Raw genomic sequence first — 21,730 nt, forward strand, 5'->3', positions numbered from 1 at the left:
TTTATTGGTTTGGGTTAAAGTTATAGCGTTTACAAACAATGGTACAAAAATGTGAATTTCCGCATTTTGAAGCAGCTCTGACTTTCTGAGCACCTGTCATGTTTCCTGAGGTTCTACAACGCCCAGACAGTAGAAACACCCCACAAATGACCCCATTTCGGAAAGTAGACACCCTAAGGTATTCACTGATGGGCATAGTGAGTTCATGGAAGTTTTTATTTTTTGTCACAAGTTAGCGGAAAATGATTTATTTTTAACTTTTCTTTTATTTTCTTACAAAGTCTCATATTCCACTAACTTGTGACAAAAAAAATACATTTTACATGAACTCACCATACCCCTCACGGAATACCTTAGGGTGAAATAAATTTCTGTCACTGCGGTGGGGAGGACTGAACGGAAGTGTGCACACAAGATCAGGCCTGATCGGGCGAACACTGCGTTTTTTGTAGAGCCTATAGAACATGTCCTATTCTTGTCTGCAATTGCGGACAAGAAAAGGCATTTTCTATATAGTTCTGGCAATGTGCGGATCCGCAAAATGCGGAAAGCACATTGCCGGTGTCCGTGTTTTTGCAGATCCGCGGTGTCCGTGTTTTGAGGATCCGCGGATCCGTGGATACGCAAAACACATACAGACATCTGAATGAAGCCTTACAGGGGGGTGATCAATGACAGGGGGTGATCAGGGAGTCTATATGGGGTGATCACCCCCCTGTAAGGCTCCATTCAAAAGTCTGTATGTGTTTTGCGGATCCACGGATCCGCAAAACACATAAGGACGTCTGAATGGAGCCTTACAGGGGGGTGATCAATGACAGGGGGGTGATCAGGGAGTCTATATCGGGTGATCACCGCCCTGTCATTGATCACCGCCCTGTAAGGCTCCATTCAGACGTCCTTATGTGTTTTGCGGATCCGTGGATCCGCAAAACACACACAGACTTTTGAATGGAGCCTTACAGGGCGGTGATCAATGACAGGGGGGTGATCAGGGAGTCTATATCGGGTGATCAGGGGTTAATAAGGGGTTAATAAGTGACAGGGGGTTGGGGGGTGTAGTGTAGTGGTGTTTGGTGCTACTTACAGAGCTGCCTGTGTCCTCTAGTGGCCAATCCAAGCAAAAGGGACCACCAGAGGACCAGGTAGCAGGTATATCAGACGCTGTGAACAAAACAGCGTCTGATATACCTGTGACAGATCCATCTGTATAGACCTATATTGCTGGTTCGTCTGTTTGCCCTCATTTCGCTGGATTTCCTGTCCATATGCCCCTGTTCGTGTGTTTCCCCACATACCGATTGGAACTACTGAACGGACGGACACCCAGGAGAGGAGTCTGCTGCTAGTTAACCCAAATGGCCTCCTTGTTCACAAAGGACTTGAACCAATTTGAACTCCTGGTCTAATTCGTGCCATTGTGGGACGCTAAATGTCTGTGTATTGAAAAGGGTTGTGACATTGTGTGTTTAAATGGTGATGTCTGTTCTGTTGTCCCCACATGTGTATTGGTGATTTCCCTCTGTCTTGGGAGATAATTGGATTATTCCTCGGGTGTCGCCAGGGCAGAGAGGAGAAAACCATAATGCATTGTGGGGATGTATTGTCTCTGTAGTGCTGCATGTCTGTCCTGTGTCACAGTCTCCATTCTGGGCCCCTAGGGGCGTGTCCACCAGATGGGGACCTGCATAAAAATGGGCGGGTAGCCCTCAATAAAACATTCCCTGTTTGACTTTCAAGACGGAGCTTGGTCTCGTTTATGGAGGGATTTATTATTGGGACAGCGCTTTCGTATATTGCTAGCTGTGGAAGGAGTTCGACTGAATTGCTGATCGGGAGTTGCCACGTTTTTATGCTCCATTCGGGGGTTTGATGATCGGCTGGATTAAAAACTGCATTCCTGGAGAAAGGGGCTTATTCACTAACCAGCGGCGTCATCTACCTGGCGGTGAGTGTCGTAACAATACCTTTCAAGGGTTAAAAAAAATCGCATCCACAGCCTGCCAGCGAATGATCGCCACTGGCAGGCTGTAGATCCACTCGTTTACCTCCAGATCCTGTGTGCGCGCGTTCACAGGAAATCTCGCGTCTCGAGAGATGACACGCCGGCGCGTCAAGGAGGAACAGATCGACCGCCGCCAGAACGCAGTCCCGCGTTAGGCGGTCCGGAGGCGGTTAAAGTAATAATTAGACATTCTTCAGGTGACTCACTCCGCCGCATGTTGGTGTCCTGGAAAGTCAAGGCAGGCCGCAACTCCTCCAACAGCCGATCAAAGGTAGCCACCGACATGCAGCAATAATTAAAGAACTTCACAGGGTGCACACGGAGGTCCGAATACAAACCAACAAATTGACCTTTGCAGGCCCCGTGTGAAATCATAGGTTGCACCCACATCCGCTGGCTGCTCTCCAAAATAACAGAAGACCAGTTAGTGCAAGAACACCTGGTCAGTGGATGATACAATGAAAGTGGACATCCTGCAAAGCGAAATCCAAAAACCAAACACAAAAAACAGCCAAACAATCCAATCTCCACCACAAATGGAGCTTTCCCAAGAAAAAATGCATGCTGGGAGTATTTATATGTGTTTGCAGTGACCAGGTGACTCTAGATGATGGTTCCGTTTTTTTTTTCATGTGCGTTAAAAACGCATTCAATCAGCATGTCACCCGCACAGAAAAAAAAACAATAACGCAATGCAATTGCATACAAAACGGACAGCACACGCAAGAAAAATCGCGCAATTATCACTGAACGCACCCTGAACGCATCCGGTAGCCAAGCCGTCACGCTAGTGTAAAAGAGGCCTAAGGCTGGTGAAGATTATTTTTTTTTTTAAACATGTACCCCTACTTTATATATATACTGTATGTCTGCTCTTAACTTTGATTATATAAATTTTTTTTTTAAAAGTTGCCATTTTGTGGTTTCCTGCTCTAAAAGCAGCAGGAAACGAAAGTGAAAGTCAACTGAAAACTGCTTGCAAATTCTCTCAGTCCTTTCACCTTCTGGATGTGACTGCACACAAAGATTTGATCTTGTAAAAATCTGAAGGTAGGTGTTTATTTTTATTTTATTTTTTTTTCACCAATGAAATTACAGTATGTAACATTTAGCAGTATATAAATCATTAGAGGAGGCATACATGGATCTGCGGGATTGTCAGATGTTTTGAATCACTGGACCATCGCAGTAAAGTATATATCGAGAATATACCCTCAATTAGAAATACATATTATATTAACTCATTTCTTACTTGGCTTTATTCACTTTGACCCATTTCAGAGGGTATAATACATCCACATTTTAGTGTCCATTTAAGGTGGTGGACAGACCCAATCCGAGTGTTTTCGGTGTTGGTTGTGGGTTAGAGAAGACACTAGTAGCTTGTGATGAGGCAGAACTTGGTTTACTTGCTTGGATTAAGTCTGTGAAGATTCTCATTTTTCTTGGATTCAATTCCAAACATACAAGACATTTCAGCAAACTGTAACAGCAGCCATCTTGGTATATATATATATATAAATTATCAATGACGCCTTCCGCACTAAAGATGAACGTGCACAGGTATGAGATCACAACCCAAACAATGTATCAGAAAATCATGTGAACTGGGTATCAATAGAAACTTTTACTATCTATTCTCAAATAAGGTTTAAATAAACCACATTGTTGTGAGACAAAACACGAGTTAGTGAAAACGCCACCTACTCATTCCACAGGATAAATAGAAAAGAAAAAAGGGTTGATCTTACCACATTCAGTAGAGGGATCTACACCAGGTGGCGTGACAGTCCCAATGTAAAAGGTGGCAGAAGGACACTCGTGACCGGCACTCTTGTAGTTAACCGCAAATGGAAATTCTCCTGTTGTGCCCTAAAAATAAAGCTCTACCTGCAAGGAGGGTGAGGGGCTAAACAAGTCACCTGCCTAACAGACACAGAGCACCCGCCCCCATACGGAACCTGTCCCTGTATTGGGGCCTAATCCCTAAATAAACCCTATTTACACAGCCCTACATGCCATGTTTCGTCCCGAATTGCCGGAACATATCAGGGGACTTCAATGAACTTGAATGGAATATAGTATCGACTAAAGGAAGGTTCCCAGTCGTATGAACTGTAACTTTCAGTGGCAAACGTCCTTACTCAGGAGTGGGGAAGTGTCCTCTATCCACCTTGGTCTTACCGCAATTTGTGGTAGTTTGGGAGAGCTAAGCCTTATTTTAGAATACATAGTAAAAGTTAAGTTTTATTGATACCCAGTTCACATGATTTTCTGATATATATATATATATATATATATATATATATATAAAAAATATATATATATATATATAGTAACGGAAGTTCAGGGCAGCACACCTAGTAGCAAGTAGTTGGGTGCCAACGATGATAACACTTTACCAAGGTGTATGATACAGAATAAATAAATACACCGCAACACATCCTATAGTGAAAAGAAAGTGGGATCCTTTATTCACCCATGCAACGTTTTTAGTCCGCTTGCTGGGACCATTCTCAAGCAATTCATCATAGAAAACTGTGAGTTTATATGTGGTCATATCAAATTAGCATACATAAGTGACAATTAATAAAATATACAAAAAAGTCCCATAAAGCATCTCATATAAATATACCAACAACATCATACCTGGAAGACAATGTGATTAAATACATACCAAATATGGAATCAGGCATGCTCAGTGGTAGGAGGATACAGTGTTAGGAATTACACCGCATGGATACGGCGTCCCGGAACTGAAACTGCGCATGTCCGAGATGTCACTCTGGGAAGAATTACATGATCCCGAGTGATACATCACCTGACACGTCACATAGCTAGTCGCTTTAGTAAAACGTATAATGCAAGTGCATGCGTCATAACCATGTGTAAATCTATAACGCCAATATGTAATTCAGGATGAAGCACCCAGGGTATAATATCGGGTGACGTGCTATCTTGCGATGCACTGTCATCCGAAGTATGCGAGTAGAGGAGGCGGGGACCAGCGGCAGCCGTTACCCTCCCACCTCGCTCGCCCAATGTGAACCCATAGCGGGTGAAAAACATCCAAAGTAGCCGTAAAAAATCGCATGCAAAAACACTTCAAATAAAAGTCTAATGTGTACACCACTGTCACGGGATAAGCCGCACGTTTCCAAAAGCATCCAACTTCCTGTTGAGCAAAGCCCTTCCATCCATAGGTCCTATATGTGAAAATAAAAAATATATATTATCCAAATATATTTATTAAAAAAGAAGAAGTACTAATTCTTCAACACATACGCCGGCAGGGACAAAACAATGATAAATCATATGAATAACCATGGCTTATATTCTACATTCAAACCCCCCGGTTTAACAGTTTGTAATTTAAAAATCCATTCAGACTCGCGTTTTTTCAGCATTTTTATGCGATTACCACCAGTTTGCGGTAATGGAACGTGGTCAAGGATCATGAACTTGAGATCACCTTCAACATGGCCCATAGCCGCAAAATGGTGTGAGACAGGCAAATCCGTAAATTTTTATACGTATAGAGAAATGATGCTGATTAAAGCGTGATCGCATGTTGTCTCACCCACATAAAATAACTTACTGGGGCACCATAAAACATAAATAACAAAACACGAATCACAAGTAAAATAAAATTTAAGGGGGTAGGATACCCCTGTACTTGGATGGATGAATTCTTGTCCCTTCACCATGTATTTCCAATTTACACAGTGAAGGCACGGATAACTGCCACTATATATATATATATATATATATATATATATATAGAGAGAGAGAGAGAGAGAGAGAACCAACAAGTTTTACAGATATATACAACTGGTAACCTTAACATACAGTGCCATCTACTGGTCAAGTGATATTAATATACAATTCTGTATATGTTACCTGCTGTTGCATCCCCAACACCCCTTCTCAACGGCATGTGCATAATTATACGACATTCAGTCTCTTTTCGAGAAAACAATGACGTTCCCTTGGCAAAGGTTTGGTGATTGCGTCTGCAGTCATCTCCTCTGATGGACATTACTGGATGTCGATAACTCCTTGTTCTTGCATGTCCCTGAGCAGATGATATTTTGCATCATTGTGCTTGGTTCTTGGGTTAATCTTCTCAGAGTTTGTAAGCTTTATGCATCCCTGATTGTCTTCAAAGATGTGTGTGGGTTGTGACATATTCAGTCCCTTGTCTAGTAAAAGTTGACAAATCCAAATGGCTTCTTGACATGTATGTGCTGCGGCTATGTATTCCGCTTCAGTTGAAGAGAGTGCAACAGTCACTTGTTTCCGACTAGACCAGCTTATTATTCCTTGTCCATACTGGAAGATGTAACTAGAGTTGAGCGAACACCTGGATGTTCGGGTTCGAGAAGTTCGGCCGAACATCCCGGAAATGTTCGGGTTCGGGATCCGAACCCGATCCGAACTTCGTCCCGAACCCGAACCCCATTGAAGTCAATGGGGACCCGAACTTTTCGGCACTAAAAAGGCTGTAAAACAGCCCAGGAAAGAGCTAGAGGGCTGCAAAAGGCAGCAACATGTAGGTAAATCCCCTGCAAACAAATGTGGATAGGGAAATGAATTAAAATAAAAATTAAATAAATAAAAATTAACCAAAATCAATTGGAGAGAGGTTCCATAGCAGAGAATCTGGCTTCCCGTCACCCACCACTGGAACAGTCCATTCTCAGATATTTAGGCCCCGGCACCCAGGCAGAGGAGAGAGGTCCCGTAACAGACAATCTGGCTTCATGTCAGCAGAGAATTAGTCTGCATGTCATAGCAGAGAATGAGGCTTCACGTCAGCCACCACTGCAACAGTCCATTGGCATATATTTAGGCCCAGCACACACACAGGCAGAGGAGAGAGGTCCCGTAACAGACAATCTGGCTTCATGTCAGCAGAGAATCAGTCTGCATGTCATAGCAGAGAATCAGGCTTCACGTCACCCACCACTGCAACAGTCCATTGGCATATATTTAGGCCCAGCACCCAGGCAGAGGAGGGAGGTCCCGTAACAGACAATCTGGCTTCATGTCAGCAGAGAATCAGTCTGCATGTCATAGCAGAGAATGAGGCTTCACGTCACCCACCACTGCAACAGTCCATTGGCATATATTTAGGCCTAGCACACAGGCAGAGCAGAGAGGTCCCGTAACAGAGAATCTGGCTTCATGTCAGCAGAGAATCAGTCTGCATGTCATAGCAGAGAATCAGGCTTCACGTCACCCACCACTGCAACAGTCCATTGCCATATATTTAGGCCCAGCACCCAGGCAGAGGAGGGAGGTCCCGTAACAGACAATCTGGCTTCATGTCAGCAGAGAATTAGTCTGCATGTCATAGCAGAGAATGAGGCTTCACGTCAGCCACCACTGCAACAGTCCATTGGCATATATTTAGGCCCAGCACCCAGGCAGAGGAGGGAGGTCCCGTAACAGAGAATCTGTCTTCATGTCAGCAGAGAATTAGTCTGCATGTCATAGCAGAGAATGAGGCTTCACGTCAGCCACCACTGCAACAGTCCATTGGCATATATTTAGGCCCAGCACCCAGGCAGAGGAGGGAGGTCCCGTAACAGACAATCTGGCTTCATGTCAGCAGAGAATCAGTCTGCATGTCATAGCAGAGAATGAGGCTTCACGTCACCCACCACTGCAACAGTCCATTGGCATATATTTAGGCCTAGCACACAGGCAGAGCAGAGAGGTCCCGTAACAGACGATCTGGCTTCATGTCAGCAGAGAATCAGTCTGCATGTCATAGCAGAGAATGAGGCTTCACGTCAGCCACCACTGCAACAGTCCATTGGCATATATTTAGGCCTAGCACACAGGCAGAGGAGAGAGGTCCCGTAACAGACAATCTGGCTTCATGTCAGCAGAGAATCAGTCTGCATGTCATAGCAGAGAATGAGGCTTCACGTCACCCACCACTGCAACAGTCCATTGGCATATATTTAGGCCTAGCACACAGGCAGAGCAGAGAGGTCCCGTAACAGACGATCTGGCTTCATGTCAGCAGAGAATCAGTCTGCATGTCATAGCAGAGAATGAGGCTTCACGTCACCCACCACTGCAACAGTCCATTGGCATATATTTAGGCCCAGCACCCAGGCAGAGGAGGGAGGTCCCGTAACAGACAATCTGGCTTCATGTCAGCAGAGAATTAGTCTGCATGTCATAGCAGAGAATGAGGCTTCACGTCAGCCACCACTGCAACAGTCCATTGGCATATATTTAGGCCCAGCACCCAGGCAGAGGAGGGAGGTCCCGTAACAGAGAATCTGTCTTCATGTCAGCAGAGAATTAGTCTGCATGTCATAGCAGAGAATGAGGCTTCACGTCAGCCACCACTGCAACAGTCCATTGGCATATATTTAGGCCCAGCACCCAGGCAGAGGAGGGAGGTCCCGTAACAGACAATCTGGCTTCATGTCAGCAGAGAATCAGTCTGCATGTCATAGCAGAGAATGAGGCTTCACGTCAGCCACCACTGCAACAGTCCATTGGCATATATTTAGGCCCAGCACACACACAGGCAGAGGAGAGAGGTCCCGTAACAGAGGATCTGGCTTCATGTCAGCAGAGAATCAGTCTGCATGTCATAGCAGAGAATCAGGCTTCATGTCAGCCACCACTGCAACAGTCCATTGGCATATATTTAGGCCTAGCACACAGGCAGAGGAGAGGTTCATTCAACTTTGGGTAGCATCGCAATATAATGGTAAAATGAAAATAAAAATAGGATTGAATGAGGAAGTGCCCTGGAGTCCAATAATATATGGTTATGGGGAGGTAGTTAATGTCTAATCTGGACAAGGGACGGACAGGTCCTGTGGGATCCATGCCTGGTTCATTTTTATGAACGTCAGCTTGTCCACATTGGCTGTAGACAGGCGGCTGCGTTTGTCTGTAATGACGCCCCCTGCCGTGCTGAATACACGTTCAGACAAAACGCTGGCTGCCGGGCAGGCCAGCACCTCCAAGGCATAAAAGGCTAGCTCTGGCCACGTGGACAATTTAGAGACCCAGAAGTTGAATGGGGCCGAACCATCAGTCAGTACGTGGAGGGGTGTGCACACGTACTGTTCCACCATGTTAGTGAAATGTTGCCTCCTGCTAACACGTTGCGTATCAGGTGGTGGTGCAGTTAGCTGTGGCGTGTTGACAAAAGTTTTCCACATCTCTGCCATGCTAACCCTGCCCTCAGAGGAGCTGGCCGTGACACAGCTGCCTTGGCGACCTCTTGCTCCTCCTCTGCCTTGGCCTTGGGCTTCCACTTGTTCCCCTGTGACATTTGGGAATGCTCTCAGTAGCGCGTCTACCAACGTGCGCTTGTACTCGCGCATCTTCCTATCACGCTCCAGTGCAGGAAGTAAGGTGGGCACATTGTCTTTGTAGCGTGGATCCAGCAGGGTGGCAACCCAGTAGTCCGCACAGGTTAAAATGTGGGCAACTCTGCTGTCGTTGCGCAGGCACTGCAGCATGTAGTCGCTCATGTGTGCCAGGCTGCCCAGGGATAAGGACAAGCTGTCCTCTGTGGGAGGCGTATCGTCATCGTCCTGCCTTTCCCCCCAGCCACGCACCAGTGATGGACCCGAGCTGCGTTGGGTGCCACCCCGCTGTGACCATGCTTCATCCTCATCCTCCTCCACCTCCTCCTCATCCTCGTCCTCCTCGTCCTCCAGTAGTGGGCCCTGGCTGGCCACATTTGTACCTGGCCTCTGCTGTTGCCAAAAACCTCCCTCTGAGTCACTTCGAAGAGACTGGCCTGAAAGTGCTAAAAATGACCCCTCTTCCTCCTCCTCCTCCTCCTCCTCCTGGGCCACCTCCTCTTCCATCATCGCCCTAAGTGTTTTCTCAAGGAGACATAGAAGTGGTATTGTAACGCTGATAACGGTGTCATCGCCACTGGCCATGTTGGTGGAGTACTCGAAACAGCGCAACAGGGCACACAGGTCTCGCATGGAGGCCCAGTCATTGGTGGTGAAGTGGTGCTGTTCTGTAGTGCGACTGACCCGTGCGTGCTGCAGCTGAAACTCCACTATGGCCTGCTGCTGCTCGCACAGTCTGTCCAGCATGTGCAAGGTGGAGTTCCACCTGGTGGGCACGTCGCATATGAGGCGGTGAGCGGGAAGGCCGAAGTTACGCTGTAGCGCAGACAGGCGAGCAGCAGCAGGATGTGAACGCCGGAAGCGCGAACAGACGGCCCGCACTTTATGCAGCAGCTCTGACATGTCGGGGTAGTTGTGAATGAACTTCTGCACCACCAAATTCAGCACATGCGCCAAGCAAGGGATGTGCGTCAAATTGGCTAGTCCCAGAGCTGCAACGAGATTTCGCCCATTATCACACACCACCAGGCCGGGCTTGAGGCTCACCGGCAGCAACCACTCGTCGGTCTGTTGTTCTATACCCCGCCACAACTCCTGTGCGGTGTGGGGCCTGTCCCCCAAACATATGAGTTTCAGAATGGCCTGCTGACGTTTACCCCGGGCTGTGCTGAAGTTGGTGGTGAAGGTGTGTGGCTGACTGGATGAGCAGGTGGAAGAAGAGGAGGAGGAAGCCGAGAAGGAGGAGGTGGCAACAGGAGGCAAAGAATGTTGCCCTGCGATCCTTGGCGGCGGAAGGACGTGCGCCAAACAGCTCTCCGCCTGGGGCCCAGCTGCCACTACATTTACCCAGTGTGCAGTTAGGGAGATATAGCGTCCCTGGCCGTGCTTACTGGTCCACGTATCTGTGGTTAGGTGGACCTTGCCACAGATGGCGTTGCGCAGTGCACACTTGATTTTATGGGATACTTGGTTGTGCAGGGAAGGCACGGCTCTCTTGGAGAAGTAGTGCCGGCTGGGAACAACATACTGTGGGACAGCAAGCGACATGAGCTGTTTGAAGCTGTCTGTGTCCACCAGCCTAAATGACAGCATTTCATAGGCCAGTAGTTTAGAAATGCTGGCATTCAGGGCCAGGGATCGAGGGTGGCTAGGTGGGAATTTACGCTTTCTATCAAATGTTTGTGAGATGGAGAGCTGAACGCTGGCGTGTGACATGGTTGAGACGCTTGGTGACGGAGGTGGTGGTGGTGGTGTTGGTGGTACATCCCCTGTTTGCTGGGCGGCAGGTGCCAACGTTCCTCCAGAGGCGGAGGAAGAGGCCGAGGCGGCAGCAGCAGAATAGGCCGAGGCGGCAGCAGCAGAAGAGGTAGCAGGGGGAGCCTGAGTGACTTCCTTGGTTTTAAGGTGTTTACTCCACTGCAGTTCATGCTTTGCATGCAGGTGCCTGGTCATGCAGGTTGTGCTCAGGTTCAGAACGTTAATGCCTCGCTTCAGGCTCTGATGGCACAGCGTGCAAACCACTCGGGTCTTGTCGTCAGCACATTGTTTGAAGAAGTGCCATGCCAGGGAACTCCTTGAAGCTGCCTTTGGGGTGCTCGGTCCCAGATGGCGGCGGTCAGTAGCAGGCGGAGTCTCTTGGCGGCGGGTGTTCTGCTTTTGCCCACTGCTCCCTCTTTTGCTACGCTGTTGGCTCGGTCTCACCACTGCCTCTTCCTCCGAACTGTGAAAGTCAGTGGCACGACCTTCATTCCATGTGGGGTCTAGGACCTCATCGTCCCCTGCATCGTCTTCCACCCAGTCTTGATCCCTGACCTCCTGTTCAGTCTGCACACTGCAGAAAGACGCAGCAGTTGGCACCTGTGTTTCGTCATCATCAGAGACATGCTGAGGTGGTATTCCCATGTCCTCATCATCAGGAAACATAAGTGGTTGTGCGTCAGTGCATTCTATGTCTTTCACCGCTGGGGAAGGGCTAGGTGGATGCCCTTGGGAAACCCTGCCAGCGGAGTCTTCAAACAGCATAAGAGACTGCTGCATAACTTGAGGCTGAGACAGTTTCCCTGGTATGCATGGGGGTGATGTGACAGACTGATGGGGTTGGTTTTCAGGCGCCATCTGTGCGCTTTCTGCAGAAGACTGGGTGGGAGATAATGTGAACGTGCTGGATCCACTGTCGGCCACCCAATTGACTAATGCCTGTACCTGCTCAGGCCTTACCATCCTTAGAACGGCATTGGGCCCCACCATATATCGCTGTAAATTCTGGCGGCTACTGGGACCTGAGGTAGTTGGTACACTAGGACGTGTGGATGTGGCAGAACGGCCACGTCCTCTCCCAGCACCAGAGGGTCCACTAACACCACCACGACCATGTCCACGTCCGCGTCCCTTACTAGATGTTTTTCTCATTGTTATGGTTCACCACAACAACAAATATATTATTTGGCCCAATGTATTGTATTCAAATTCAGCGGGATATAAATTTGAGGCCTAGTATTTAGGCGCTGGGTGACCGGTATGGATTTAGTGACAGAATTAGACTTGGAAATGCACAGAAGCGTGTGTGTGAAGTTATTCTGAATGACCCAATGTGCACCTTGAATATTATATACCCTTTTTGGGATAGATTTCAAATAGCTCTGATATAGCAGGAACCACTAAATTATGAAATTGCTAAATTGGGAATTGTACTTCAACCCAGAACAAAAAATGTGCTTTGACGGACACTAAATATCTTGCCCAGCAACAACAGTACAGCGGTGGGTAACGAGAGATTTAGAGGGATTTAAATTTGAGGCCTAGTATTTAGGCGCTGGGTCACCGGTATGGATTTAGTGACAGAATTAGACTTGGAAATGCACAGAAGCGTGTGTGTGAAGTTATTCTGAATGACCCTATGTGCACCTTCAATATTATATACCCTTTTAGGGATAGATTTCAAATAGCTCTGATATAGCAGAAACCACTAAATTATGAAATTGCTAAATTGGGAATTGTACTTCAACCCAGAACAAAAAATGTGCTTTGACGGACACTAAATATCTTGCCCAGCAACAACAGTACAGCGGTGGGTAACGAGAGATTTAGAGGGATTTAAATTTGAGGCCTAGTATTTAGGCGCTGGGTCACCGGTATGGATTTAGTGACAGAATTAGACTTGGAAATGCACAGAAGCGTGTGTGTGAAGTTATTCTGAATGACCCTATGTGCACCTTCAATATTATATACCCTTTTAGGGATAGATTTCAAATAGCTCTGATATAGCAGAAACCACTAAATTATGAAATTGCTAAATTGGGAATTGTACTTCAACCCAGAACAAAAAATGTGCTTTGACGGACACTAAATATCTTGCCCAGCAACAACAGTACAGCGGTGGGTAACGAGAGATTTAGAGGGATTTAAATTTGAGGCCTAGTATTTAGGCGCTGGGTCACCGGTATGGATTTAGTGACAGAATTAGACTTGGAAATGCACAGAAGCGTGTGTGTGAAGTTATTCTGAATGACCCTATGTGCACCTTCAATATTATATACCCTTTTAGGGATAGATTTCAAATAGCTCTGATATAGCAGAAACCACTAAATTATGAAATTGCTAAATTGGGAATTGTACTTCAACCCAGAACAAAAAATGTGCTTTGACGGACACTAAATATCTTGCCCAGCAACAACAGTACAGCGGTGGGTAACGAGAGATTTAGAGGGATTTAAATTTGAGGCCTAGTATTTAGGCGCTGGGTCACCGGTATGGATTTAGTGACAGAATTAGACTTGGAAATGCACAGAAGCGTGTGTGTGAAGTTATTCTGAATGACCCTATGTGCACCTTCAATATTATATACCCTTTTAGGGATAGATTTCAAATAGCTCTGATATAGCAGAAACCACTAAATTATGAAATTGCTAAATTGGGAATTGTACTTCAACCCAGAACAAAAAATGTGCTTTGACGGACACTAAATATCTTGCCCAGCAACAACAGTACAGCGGTGGGTAACGAGAGATTTAGAGGGATTTAAATTTGAGGCCTAGTATTTAGGCGCTGGGTGACAGGTATGGGTTTAGTGACAGAATTAGACTTGGAAATACACAGTAGCGGGTGTGTGTGAAGTTATTCTGAATGACCCAATGTGCACCTTCAATATTATATACCCTTTTTGGGATAGATTTCAAATAGCTCTGATATAGCAGGAACCACTAAATTATGAAATTGCTAAATTGGGAATTGTATTTCAACCCAGAACAAGAAATGTGCTTGAACGGACACTAAATAACTCGCCCAGCTACAGCACTAGGGACAGATTTAGCTGGATATAAATTTGAGGCCTAGTATTTAGGCGCTGGGTGACCGGTATGGATTTAGTGACAGAATTAGACTGGGATATGGCCAAAAAATAAACAGACTATTGCTGGTTAAATGCACTTGGTGTGACAGCTTCACCCTGATGTAGGCTTTAGCCAAAAAACAACCACACCATTGAGGGTTAAATGCACTTGGTGACAGGCGCAGCTTGCCCCTGATTTTGTATATGGCCAAAAAATGAACAGACTATTGCTGGTTAAATGCACTTGGTGTGACAGCTTCACCCTGATGTAGGCTTTAGCCAAAAAACAACCACACCATTGAGGGTTAAATGCACTTGGTGACAGGCGCAGCTTGCCCCTGATTTTGTATATGGCCAAAAAATGAACAGACTATTGCTGGTTAAATGCACTTGGTGTGACAGCTTCACCCTGATGTAGGCTTTAGCCAAAAAACAACCACACCATTGAGGGTTAAATGCACTTGGTGACAGGCGCAGCTTGCCCCTGATTTTGTATATGGCCAAAAAATGAACAGACTATTGCTGGTTAAATGCACTTGGTGTGACAGCTTCACCCTGATGTAGGCTTTAGCCAAAAAACAACCACACCATTGAGGGTTAAATGCACTTGGTCGCAGCTTGTGCTGGCGCACCACAAGACACAAAATGGCCGCCGATCACCCCAGAAAAATGAGACTGACAAACGGTCTGTGCAGCCTAAAAACAGTGAGCAATTGAGGATCAGCAGCTCAATGATCCACAGCTGCAGATCGATCAGTTAATCAAGTCCTTTGGAGGAGTTAATCTGCCTAATCTCGCCCTACTGTCGCAGCCGCAACCTCTCCCTACGCTAATCAGAGCAGAGTGACGGGCGGCGCTATGTGACTCCAGCTTAAATAGAGGCTGGGTCACATGGTGCTCTGGCCAATCACAGCCATGCCAATAGTAGGCATGGCTGTGATGGCCTCTTGGGGCAAGTAGTATGACGCTTGTTGATTGGCTGCTTTGCAGCCTTTCAAAAAGCGCCAAGAAAGCGTCACAAAAGCGCGAAGAAAGCGACGAACACCGAACCCGAACCCGGACTTTTACGAAAATGTCCGGGTTCGGGTCCGTGTCACGGACACCCCAAAATTCGGTACGAACCCGAACTATACAGTTCGAGTTCGCTCATCCCTAGATGTAACCAATAGTGTTGGTCGAGCACCAAAGTGCTCCGGTGCTCGAGTAGAACACCTCGAAAGGCTTGGGTGATCTACCGAGCACTCAAGCACAATGGAAGTCAATGGGAGAACCAGAGCATTAAACCAGGCACCCCCTTTTCTGAAGAGGGTGTCTGGTTCATAGTAAAAGGACAGAAATTGATGGAAACACCACTGAAATGGTTCGGGGACAGCATAGGGAGGATGTCTGGATGCATCTTAGACTCCCAGGTCGCTGCTGGGAACGATGTTGTCCGGAAAGTACGCCACTTTTACAGACTGACATAAATACGCACCAAACCAAAGATAAAATCAATTTTAGACGGAGGAAAAAAAATTGTTAGGAAATAATCTTTCCTGTATATTTACTTGTATATAAAGTGCTGCCAAAAATTACAAGCAAGAGGCACTCCGATACAACCTGTATATCACATAAAGGAGGGCCTCATTCATATTGTGGTATAGGTAGTGGGACTCCTACAGCCTATGCACAAGGGAAAGGGCTTCCAAAAATTACAAGGAACCGGCACTCCAATACAACTTTTATTACACATAAAGGAGGGCATCATACGCACCCTTGAAAAATTATGATTGCTGTCCTGCTGGTGACCCTAAAAGACATTAGGAGCAAAGGCCTGCTGGTGATCCTCTAAAACATTAGGGGGAGAGGGCCTGCTGCTGATCTTACCATCTAAAACATTAGGGGTGAGGGTCTGCTGCTGAGCTGACCATCTAAAACATTAGGGGTGAGGGACTGTTGCCGAGCTGACCATCTAAAAAAATTTGTGGGCGAGGGCCTGCTGCTAAGCTGACCATTTAAAACATTATGGGCGAGGGCCTGCTGCCGAGCTGACCATCTAAAACAATTTGTGGGCGAGGGCCTGCTGCAGAGCATACCATCTAAAAAAATTTGTGGACGAGGGCATGCTGCGGAGCTGACCATCTAAAAACTTTTATGGGCGAGGGTCTGCTGCTGAGCTGACCCTCTAAAACATTATGGGTGAGGGCCTGTTGGTGACCCTCTAAAACATTATGGGTGAGGGCCCGCTGCTGAGCTGACCCTCTAAAACATTAGGAGCAAGGGCAGCCTAATAAGCATGTTGATAAGATGGAGAAGGACGAGAAAAGAGAGATTGAACTATATACCCTTTTTAGTGGTGGAAGAGGTGCATGGGAATACAGTGTATTCAATACACCTTAAAAGCCACATTTTGAGTGTCTTTATGTTCCGCCGCATTCCTCTGGTGGAGTTTAGAAGTCAGGGGCAATCCAAGCCTTGTTCATTTTTATAAGAAAACGAAGAAAAAGGCGGCTCACTACCGATACTGATGGAAACAGATGCTTTTGCCCGAAATGACTCACCCTAGTCAAAGGAAAATGTATATATATATATGTAGTGGCGGACAGGCACTCAATTTATGGGGTATGGGAGATCCATTGAAGAAATAATCTTAAAAAATGTTTTTTACACTTTTAAAAAATGTATTTGATCAATAAGCGTTTTTGCTGATCCCTGCCGGATCAGGCAAAAACAGAAGTATGAAAGTAGCCTAATTTTCTTACTTTTTCCTACTCAGGATAGGTCATCATTATTACATCAGCGGGGGTCCAAATCCCGGGATATATATCAGTCAGCTGTTTCAGGGCGCCACCATGCTCACAGAAGCTCTTGTGAGCAATGCAGGCTCTTGGCAACTTTCCTAGTACAGCACCATACATGGTATAGTGGCTGTGCTTGGTACTGCAGTTTAGCCCCATTGATTTTAATGGGGGTGAGTTGCATCTAGGCCAATGCGACCAATGTACAGTGATGTCATTGGCCTTGTTTTTCCTTAAATAGGACTTTACTGTCCCCTTGTGGACATTTTCTACCAAGACAGGGCTTTTTATAATTACTCTGTAGAATAGACAATAGATTTGTCTATGTTTTTAAATTTTTAAAGGGAGTCTATCACCAGCATTTCACTTTTTTAACCCTTCCCACAGCTCCTAAAAACGTTACCTCTGGCATCAATCCTGGACTTATAGAACCATCAAAAACGATCTTTATAAGATATGCAAATGAGGGTTAGCAAGTGCCCAGGGGCGGCGTTACTCTCTTAGGTGCCCTGCTTGCTCAGCCTTTTCATTGCGTCCCTCCGCCCCTTCCTACCCTCTGCCCGCCCATCCTTTCCCTCTGACCGCCTTTCTACTAACTTGTTATTCTGCCGATATCCCGCGCCTGCGCACTCATTCCTTTGGCCGGCGCATGTGCACTGCGATGCCCATTCCTTGTACGGCATCACAGTAACTATTGCGCATGCGCCGGCTAACGATGCAAAAACGCAACAAAGGAGGCGGTCCATCGGCGCATGCGCATTAATTACTGTAATGCAGGGAATGGGCATCGCAGTGCGCATGCGCCGGCCAAAGGAATGAGTGCGCAGGCGCGGAATATCGGCAGAATAACAAGTTAGTAGAAAGGCGGTCAGAGGGAAAGGATGGGCGGGCGGAGGGTAGGAAGGGGCGGGGGGACGCAATGAAAAGGCTGAGCAAGCAGGGCAACTAAGAGAGTAACGCGGCCCCTGGGCACTTGCGAGCCCTTATTTGCATATCTTATAAAGATCGTTTTTGATGGTTATATAAGTCCAGGATTGATGCCAGAGGTAACATTTTTATTAACTGTAAGCATGCTAGGGAGCTGTGGCAAGGGTTAAAAAAGTGAAATTCTGGTGACAGAACTTCGAGAATTCGCGAATATTTAGAATAGTGAATATATATTTGTTTTTTGAATATTCGGCATTTTTTCCATCTGAACACATGATTCCTCCCTGCTGCTTGCTTGTGGGACGATGACCCACGCCTGTATTGATTGTGCAATATTTGCATATTACGCGATCATTACCTTGCCGATTTTCAAGTAAAAAAAAGAATGTAGAATATACCGAATTTTCAAATTCGCGAATATTGTACAAAATATTCGCAGAATATCGCAAATTTGAATATTGCCCCATGTGGCTCAACACTATCAGACACCTATAACCTCTTTGAAGTCTCCAGCGAAGAGAAAATTACTGGATGTATAAATTGGGTTCCATCAGCCCATTTGGAGGTTGCTGAAAGGTCCTGTAGAAATAATAATATTAACATCGGACAATCAATATTAAAGGGGTATCCCCATCACATACAATGGAGGCATATCTCTAGGGTATGCCGCCTGAAAGAGATCTGCCTCTGTATGCACCCTGATTTCTCCTTCATTCCCAAGGACAGACTACTTGAGAGCTATCAATGACACACACACACACACAGTATGGTATCAGAAACAGCTCTGAGTTTATTCTGAGAATACAGCCTCTTATACATACATCCATACATACAGGAAACAGATGTGGCTCACATTACAATAGTGCTGAGTAGAAACAATTCCTTATCCTTATATGGAAATAAGGCTAATGTAAATACATTCACCCTCTAGCATGATGTCACCCAGCATCCTGTCCTTCATACAGATCATATAGCTTATTCTATTTAACCCTTTAATCCCCTCTTAAGTCATGAATATGACTTATCTTCTTTCTCTCATAGAGAGGTAAGTAGCATATGATTGTCCAGGATCTGTGGGTTTTGGACACATTACACCAGAAATTTGTATGAGGTAAGGGATACATTGTATACAACAACATATGACAATCAAGGAAGCAATTATAATTATAATACTGATAAATAATGTTCTTAACCAACTCAAATCCGGCAGCCAGCTCAATAACCAGTCCCACCAAGAGGATTAATCAAAATCTAGTTTTTAGCACTGCTCCTCTTACGCCTTGTAGATCAAAAAGCATGTCTGATAAGGCGATAGAGGTATGATTCAGAGATTTAGCCAAGTCACATGCAAAAGAATTTATAGTACGAGTATTATATATAGCCAGTCCAGGCACTCCTAATATAGAGGCGCCCAAACTTGTATATTCTGCACGGCTGAGAAGGGGTAAAGTAGAGTCACAGTCTTCTGATAAAGTCTTGGTAACCGATCTGTAAGCTCTCCTGATAGGGGGTTGACTGGGAAGGGCCAAAGTCAGCCGGGATAACGCACTGGGTCCTCCAATAACATTAGCTGGAATGTAATTGCAAGTGTTGTTACCACAAGACAAAAAACATCCCTTAGGGAGCATTATATTATAGATAAAACTGGGAGTCACAATGGTCTTATTACAACTCATGGAATTATTCAGGGAGCTAGCAAGCCTAATATTCTTTTTACAGGTGTCGTCAATATAAACATATACACTATTCTTAGGTAATCCACTTTTTATGTCTCTACTATCACAATATAAAGTCATATCCTGGGAAAAGGTAAAACAAGTCTCTGCTGCAGTCACATTAAGGCTACATTCACACGTCAGTATTTTCCTATATCCCGATTTTCGGTCCGTTTTTTGCGGATCCGTTGTTCCTGAAAATGTTTCCGTATGTCATCCGTTTTTTGCGGATCCGCAAAAAACGGAAACATGTATAAAGTTCAATAATCAAATAAAGTTGTTTGGATTTCTTTGAAAAAAAAATTGAAAAAAAAAATAAATAAAAAATTTTGTTATGTGTTTCCAGGAACGGATTCCGCATAAAACGGATGACATACGGAATGACATCCGAATGTCTTCCGTTTTTTGCGGATCCATTGACTTTGTATTGTACCAGGATCCGAATTTTGCGGACAAGAATAGGACATGTTTTATATTTAAACGGACATGCGGAACGGAACAACGGAAACGGACAGCACACATTGTGCTGTCCGATTTTTTTCCAGGACCCATTGAAAATTAATGGGTCCAGATCTGGTCCTGATCTGTTCCGCAAAAAACGGAACAGATCAGGAAAGAAAAAACGGACGTGTGAATGGACCCTTCACTCTCTTTGTCTTTGTCCTTCACCGGAGAAGAAGCCTCAGAGACCCTTTTTACTCTGCTAGCGTGAATCCAGATTGGAGCCTCTTCTGTGAGAATCGCTGTTCTGGTGACTGCTACCACTCGGGTGGGTGGTCCAAACGGGAACTCAGTCTGTTTTCGTCCCTTTGCCAGGCGCTGGACTATCACCACGTCTCCTGGTTGGAAAGGATGTGTAGGTTACTGTGGAGAGAAAGGAGAGGTACGAGCAACATCTCGTTCAATTTGATCTTAAATGGCCAAGACCATGATATTGTGCAATTAAAATCGGGGCGCTTGCAACTGGAATAAATGGTTTCCCCTCTTTGCAGATAAGACCCGTATCAGCGTCTTGTACTGCACCTACCGACTGCCATTCTATTTTGTCACTACTGGTAGCCAAATCCTGGAGGCTTAGCAATAGATTGTCAGTAAGGGTAATGTATGGAACTAGGGAGGGCATTTGAACTGTTGCTGCCGTTCTAATAGCAGCCTCTTTTGCTGCCTGATCAGCTAGGGCATTCCCGATGGCAGCCAGGAGATCATGTACTAGGGTGGAATGTGAAATTTGCCTGCCATCTGCAGCTATGAAGCCTCTCCTCTGCCAGATTACCCCATGATAATGCACAACCCCAAAGGCATACTTGGAATCGGTGTATACATTTACATCTTTCCCCTCAAAAAGACAACAAGCTCTAGTGAGGGCAATCAGTTCAGCTGCTTAGGCTGACTGAAAAGGTATAGGACTTGATTCCAGTATAACATCAGGGAGTTGAACCACAGCGTATCCTGCATGATAAGTGTTGTCATTAGGGCGGGAACAGGATCCATCCACAAAAGTATCAGGTGCTCCTTCAATGGGTGTGGACTGTAAGTCAGGCCTAGGAAAGGTATGTTCATGTATAAGTTCAGTACATGCATGTGGAGGAGGCAAATCATCCTGCTCTCCCTTGTAGCCAAGCAGGGCATTCAGTAAAGCCATTGGACCGAATGTGGGTGCTGAGTATTTGATATCAAGTTGAGGATTAGATAGCAAAAAAACTTCATATCCACTCAGTCTTTGTGCTGACATATGTTGTGTATGTATGTTCTTCAATAGGGCCTGAACAGTGTGTGAGGTATGTAGAGTGGTGGGATGACCTAGGGTGATAGGCGTGGCCATCTCAGCGACCATAGCACAGGCTGCCAAACTCCGGTGACACGCAGGCATCAGGGAACCACTTTTAAGAAAAAAGCAACAGGGAGGAATTTGCTTCCATGATCTTGCGCCTGGACTGCCACTATGGTTTTACAATTGTCCCTGGCAAAAAAGTGAAACATCATGCCATTGTCGGGTAGGCCCAAACCAGGACTGGAAACCATTGCACATTTCAAATGACTAAAAGCTTGTAACATTTCATCAGACCATTTATTGAAGTCAGGCAAATCATTATTAGTGGCTTGTCTCAGAATATTATCATAGTAGGAAC

The 21,730-nt window shown here is 45.7% G+C and overlaps 1 protein-coding gene across 2 annotated transcripts in view; it reads left to right on the top strand.

Moving 5' to 3' along the window:
• Positions 1-2,965: 2,965 nt before the first annotated feature.
• Positions 2,966-21,730, top strand: part of LOC122934941 — a 47,360-nt gene continuing 28,595 nt past the window's right edge. Inside the window, exon 1 of one of the 2 annotated variants that reach the window (XM_044290618.1) lies at positions 2,966-3,055. The gene's annotated coding sequence lies outside the window, so the exon portion shown is untranslated. The remainder of the gene's footprint in view (positions 3,056-21,730) is intronic. The other variant, XM_044290617.1, reaches the window with a different exon arrangement.

The sequence above is a fragment of the Bufo gargarizans genome, chromosome 4 (genome assembly GCF_014858855.1).
Source record: "Bufo gargarizans isolate SCDJY-AF-19 chromosome 4, ASM1485885v1, whole genome shotgun sequence".
NCBI lineage: Eukaryota > Metazoa > Chordata > Amphibia > Anura > Bufonidae > Bufo > Bufo gargarizans.